Source organism: Pristiophorus japonicus, unplaced genomic scaffold (assembly GCF_044704955.1).
Source record: "Pristiophorus japonicus isolate sPriJap1 unplaced genomic scaffold, sPriJap1.hap1 HAP1_SCAFFOLD_926, whole genome shotgun sequence".
NCBI classification, from domain to species: domain Eukaryota; kingdom Metazoa; phylum Chordata; class Chondrichthyes; family Pristiophoridae; genus Pristiophorus; species Pristiophorus japonicus.
The window spans coordinates 42,591-48,016 of record NW_027254853.1 but is presented as its reverse complement, the minus strand read 5'-3'; positions in this window follow the sequence as shown (position 1 = coordinate 48,016).

The following is a 5,426-nucleotide window of genomic DNA, read 5'->3' as shown; positions in this document are numbered from 1 at the left end:
GAAAGGAGAAGGATGGGGGGAAGGAGAGGGGAGAAAGGTGAAGGGGGAAGGGGGAAGGAGAAGGGTGGAAAGGAGAAGGATGGGGGGAAGGAGAGGGGGGGGGGAAGGTGAAGGGGGAGGGGGGAAGGAGAAGGGGGAAAGGAGAAGGGGGGGAAAGGTGAAGGGGGGAGGGGGGAAGGAGAAGGGGGGAAGGAGAAGGGGGGAAAGGAGAAGGATGGGGGGAAGGAGAACGGGGAAAGGAGAAGGATGGGGGGAAGGAGAAGGAGGGGAAAGGTGAAGGGGGAGGGAAAGGAGAAGGGAGGGTAAGGACGGGGTGGGGGGGGTAAGGAGAAGGTGGGGGGGTAAGGAGAAGGTGGAGGGAGGCTGGACGTGCCGGGCCCAAGACTTGGGGCAGGGCCCGTCCCCAGCACCAGATTTACAGGTAGGTGGCATTGTGTCGGGTCGGGTCAGGTCCGGCGTCGGGAGCGCGGGTCAGGTCGGGGGGAGCGCGGGTCGGGTCGGGTCGGTGGGGCGAAAGGAGGTCGGTTCCGGTCCGAGGGGGCAGTCGGAAGCACGGGTCCGGTCCGGGGGCGCCGGGGGGGAATCGGGAGTCGAGTCGGGTCGGGAGGAAGCAGGAGCTGGGCGTGGGAGGCAGCCTTATTCACGCAGCCCCAGTGAGGCCATTCGGCCAGGGCTAGGGGCTGCGTGCTTCGGGGCCCCTCCCACACAGTTTTGGGCACCCACTGTAGCGCGTATGTGCAGAGGTCCCGGCACTGATTTCAGCGCAGGGACCTAGCTCCGCCCCCTACAGCTCGGGCTGTGCCTCGCCCAACTCCAGAGGACCAGCAGGGAGCCGGAGAATCTGTAAGTTTTTTTTTGCCGCACTTTCTGGCGCGAAAAACGGGCGTCTAGGTCGGCGCGGCCCGAAACTTGGGCCCATAGAATGGTTACAGCAGGAAAGGGGGGCATTGGGCCTGTCGAGCCCGTGCCGGCTCTCTGCAGGAGCACCTCAGCCAGTCCCACTCCCCACCCTTTCCCCATAGCCCTGCACATTTTATTCCTTCAGGTACTTATCCAACTCCCTTTTGAAAGCCACGATCGAGTCTGTCTCCACCACCCTCTCAGGCAGCACATTCCAGATCCTACTCACTCGCTGCGTAAAAAGGTTTTGCCTCGTGTCGCCTTTGGTTTTCTGCCAATCACCGTCAATCTGTGTCCTCTGGTCCTCGACCGTTCCACCAATAGGAACAGTTTCTCTCTACCTACTCTGTCCAAACCCGTCATGATTTTGAACACTTCCATCAAATCTCCTCTTAATCTTCTCTGCTCCACGGAGAACAGCCCCAGCTTCTCCAGTCCATCCACGTAACTGAAGTCCCTCATCCCTGGAATCATTCTCGTAAATCTTTTCTGCACCTTCTCTAAGGCCTTCACATCCTTCCGGAAAGTGTGGTCGGAGCTCCAGGTAGAGTGCTTGCTTTGGGAGTTATGTGTCAGGCAGGCGGGCGATGTAGGGATGTTGGCCTGAGCGAGAACACTGACGTTGGTGCACCTATATTGCCAATGGAATTGCAGGATCGTGCGGAGGTAAGCGAGCTCCAGGTGGACAGAGGAAACGCTTTAAGGATACCGTCAAAGCCTCCTTGATAAAATACAACATCCCCACCGACACCTGGGGGTCCCTGGCTAAAGACCGCCCTAAGTGGAGGAAAAGCAGCCAGGAGGGCGCTGAGCACCTCGAGTCCATACACCGAGAGCAAGCTGAAGCCAAGCGTCGACAGCGGAAGGAGTGTGCGGCAAACCAGGCTCCCCACCCATCCATTCCTTCAACCACCATCTGCCCCACCTGTGACAGAGACTGCAGATCCCGCATTGGTCTCATCCGTCACCTTAGAACTCAGTTTATGTGGAAGCAAGTCATCCTCGACTCTGAGGGACTGCCGATGATGATGATTGTTATGTCTCAAATAAAGCAATGTGACTGAGAACTGTCGACTTGAGTAAGTGTGAGCTTAGTCTCTATATTCTGACTCCAGAGTGCTGGTACAGAGGCCTGCTTATATGCAGTGCTCCCAAGGGATGCTGGGATCACTTGGGACTCCAACAGATGCGCCCTCTGGTGGCGATAGAATGCTGGTTACAAGGTGTTGCATACATAACATCACTCCACCACCCCCCACCCCCCAAGTCAATAGTGCTTATTTACAGGGTTGAGACGATCTGGGGCTTTCCGTTCCCTAGTTGATCGTCTCGGTACAAACACAGGTGCAGGTGAATTGGTTGGGCCTTCGTTGGGTTGCTGCACCGCTGGTCTTGCTGGGCTGCTGGGGTTGATGAGTTCAGCTTCGGTAGTGCAGGGGTCCTCTGCGGTCATCTCCCTCCAAAACAGATACACCATTTTTGATACGTCCTTACTATGCAGTATAAATGCACACGAGGCCCATGCTTGAGAGAAGGTCAGTCTGTGACCTGTCCTTTATTTCATAGCACTCAAGTGATGGAAGTGGGTGGAGCTTCCCCTTTTATCTCTGAAGGTCCAGGTTAGGAGTGTCTCCCACAAGTTCACCACCTAGTGGTCATTGTTCACACAGTGTACAACTTAGGTCAGATTATACATGGGTTACAATGCTGGTTGAATACATGACAATTTTGGGTAATGTTGAGGGGGATGACTCATCAGGGGAGGGCAGCAGCTGCCAAGTCCATGGCACTGTGGGTGGCTCTGCTGCACAGGAGGGCAGGAAAAAGAGTGGGAGAGCGATAGTGATAGGGGATTCCATTGTAAGGGGAATAGATAGATGTTTCTGCGGCCACAAACAAGACCCCAGGATAGTATGTTGCCTCCCTGCTCCAAGGGTCACCGATGTCTCGGAGCGGGTGCAGGACATTCTGGAGGGGGAGGGTGAACAGCCAGTTGTCGTGGTGCATATAGGTACCGATGATATAGGTAAAAAACGGGATGAGATCCTACAAGCTGAGTTTAGGGAGCTAGGAGTTAAATTAAAAAGTAGGACCTCAAAAGTAGTAATCTCGGGATTGCTACCAGTGCCAGGTTCTAGTCAGAGTAGGAAGGGCAGGATAGCTAAGATGAATACGTGGCTTGAGGAGTAGTGCAGCAGGGAGGGATTCAAATTCCTGGGACAGTGGAATCGGTTCTGGGGAAGATGGGACCACTATAAACCGGACGGTCTGCACCTGGGCAGGACCGGAACCAATGTCCTAGGGGGAGTGTTTGCTTGTGCTGTTGGGGCGGGGTTAAACTAATATGGCAGGGGGATGAGAACCTATGCAAGGAGACAGAGGGAAGAAAAATGGGGGCAGAAGCAAAAGATAGAAAGAAGAAAAGTAAAAGTGGAGGGCAGAGAAACCCAAGGCAAAAATCAAAAAGGGCCACATTACAGCAAAATTCTAAAGGGACAAAGTGTGTTAAAAAGACAATCCTGAAGGCTTTGTGCCTCAATGCGAGGAGTATTCGTAATAAGGTGGACAAATTAACTGCGCAGGCAGCTATTAACGAATATGATATAATTGGGATTACGGAGACATGACTCCAGGGTGACCAAGGCTGGGAACTCAACATCCAGCGGTGTTCAACATTCAGGAAGGATAGACAGAAAGGAAAAAGAGGTGGGGTAGCATTGCTGGTTAAAGAGGAAATTAACACAATAATAAGGAAGGACATTAGCTTGGATGATGTGGAATCAGTATGGGTGGAGCTGCGGAATACCAAAGGGCAGAAAACGCTGGTGGGAGTTGTGTACAGACCACCAAACAGTAGTAGTGAGGTTGGGGACAGCATCAAACAAGAAATTAGGGATGTGTGCAATAAAGGTACAGCAGTTATCATGGGCAACTTTAATCTACATATAGATTGGGCTAACCAAGTTGGTAGTAATACAGTGGAGGATGATTTCCTGGACCAATATGTCGAGGAACCAACTCGAGTGCTGGCCATCCTAGACTGGGTGATGTGTAATGAGAAGGGACTAATTAGTAATCTTGTTGTGCGAGGCCCCTTGGGGAAGAGTGACCATAATATGGTAGGATTCTTTGTTTAGATGGAGAGTGACACAGTTAATTCAGAGACTAGGGTCCTGAACTTAAGGAAAGGTAACTTCGATGGTATGAGGCGTGAATTGGCTAGAATAGACTGGCGAATTATACTTAAAGGGTTGACGGTGGATAGGCAATAGCAAACATTTAAAGATCACATGGGTGAACTTCAACAATTGTACATCCCTGTCTGAAGTAAAAGTAAAACGGGGAAGGTGGCTCAACCGTGGCTAACAAGGGAAATTAAGAATAGTGTTAAATCCAAGGAAGAGGTATATAAATTGGCCAGAAAAAGCAGCAAACCTGAGGACTGGGAGAAATTTAGAATTCAGCAGAGGAGGACAAAGGGTGTAATTAGGAGGAGAGAAATAGAGTACGAGAGGAAGCTTGCTGAGAACATAAAAACTGACTGCAAATGCTTCTATAGATATGTGAAGAGAAAAAGATTAGTAAAGACAAACATAGGTCCCTTGAGGTCAGAATCAGGTGAATTTATAATGGGGGACAAAGAAATGGCAGACCAATTGAACAAATACTTTGGTTCTGTCTTCACAAAGGAAGACACAAATAACCTTCCGGAAATACTAGGGGTATGAGGGTCTAGCGAGAAGGAGGAACCGAAGGAAATCCTTATTAGTCAGGAAATTGTGTTAGGGAAATTGATGGGATTGAAGGCCGATAAATCCCCAGGGCCTGATAGTCTGCATCCCAGAGTACTTAAGGAAGTGGCTCTAGAAATAGTGGATGCATTGGTGATCATTTACCAACAATCTATCGACTCTGGATCAGTTCTTATGGACTGGAGGGTAGCTAATGTAACACCACTTTTTAAAAAAGGAGGGAGAGAGAAAATGGGTAATTATAGACCGGTCAGCCTGACATCAGTAGTGGGGAAAATGTTGGAATCAATTATTAAAGATGAAATAGCAGCGCATTTGGAAAGCAGTGACAGGATCGGTCCAAGTCAGCATGGATTTATGAAAGGGAAATCATGCTTGACAAATCTTCTAGAATTTTTGAGGATGTAACTAGTAGAGTGGACAAGGGAGAACCAGTGAATGTAATGTATTTGGACTTTCAAAAGGCTTTTTGACAAGGTCCCACAAAAGAGATTAGTGTGCAAAATTAAAGCACATGGTATTGGGGGTAATGTATTGACATGGATAGAGAACTGGTTGGCAGACAGGAAGCACAGAGTCGGGATAAACGGGTCCTTCTCAGAATGGCAGGCAGTGACTGGTGGGGTGCCGCAGGGCTCAGTGCTGGGACCCCAGCTCTTTACAATATACATCAATGATTTAGATGAAGAAATTGAGAGTAATATCTCCAAGTTTGCAAATTACACTAAACTGGGTGGCAGTGCGAGCTGTGAGGAGGATGCTAAGAGGCTGCAG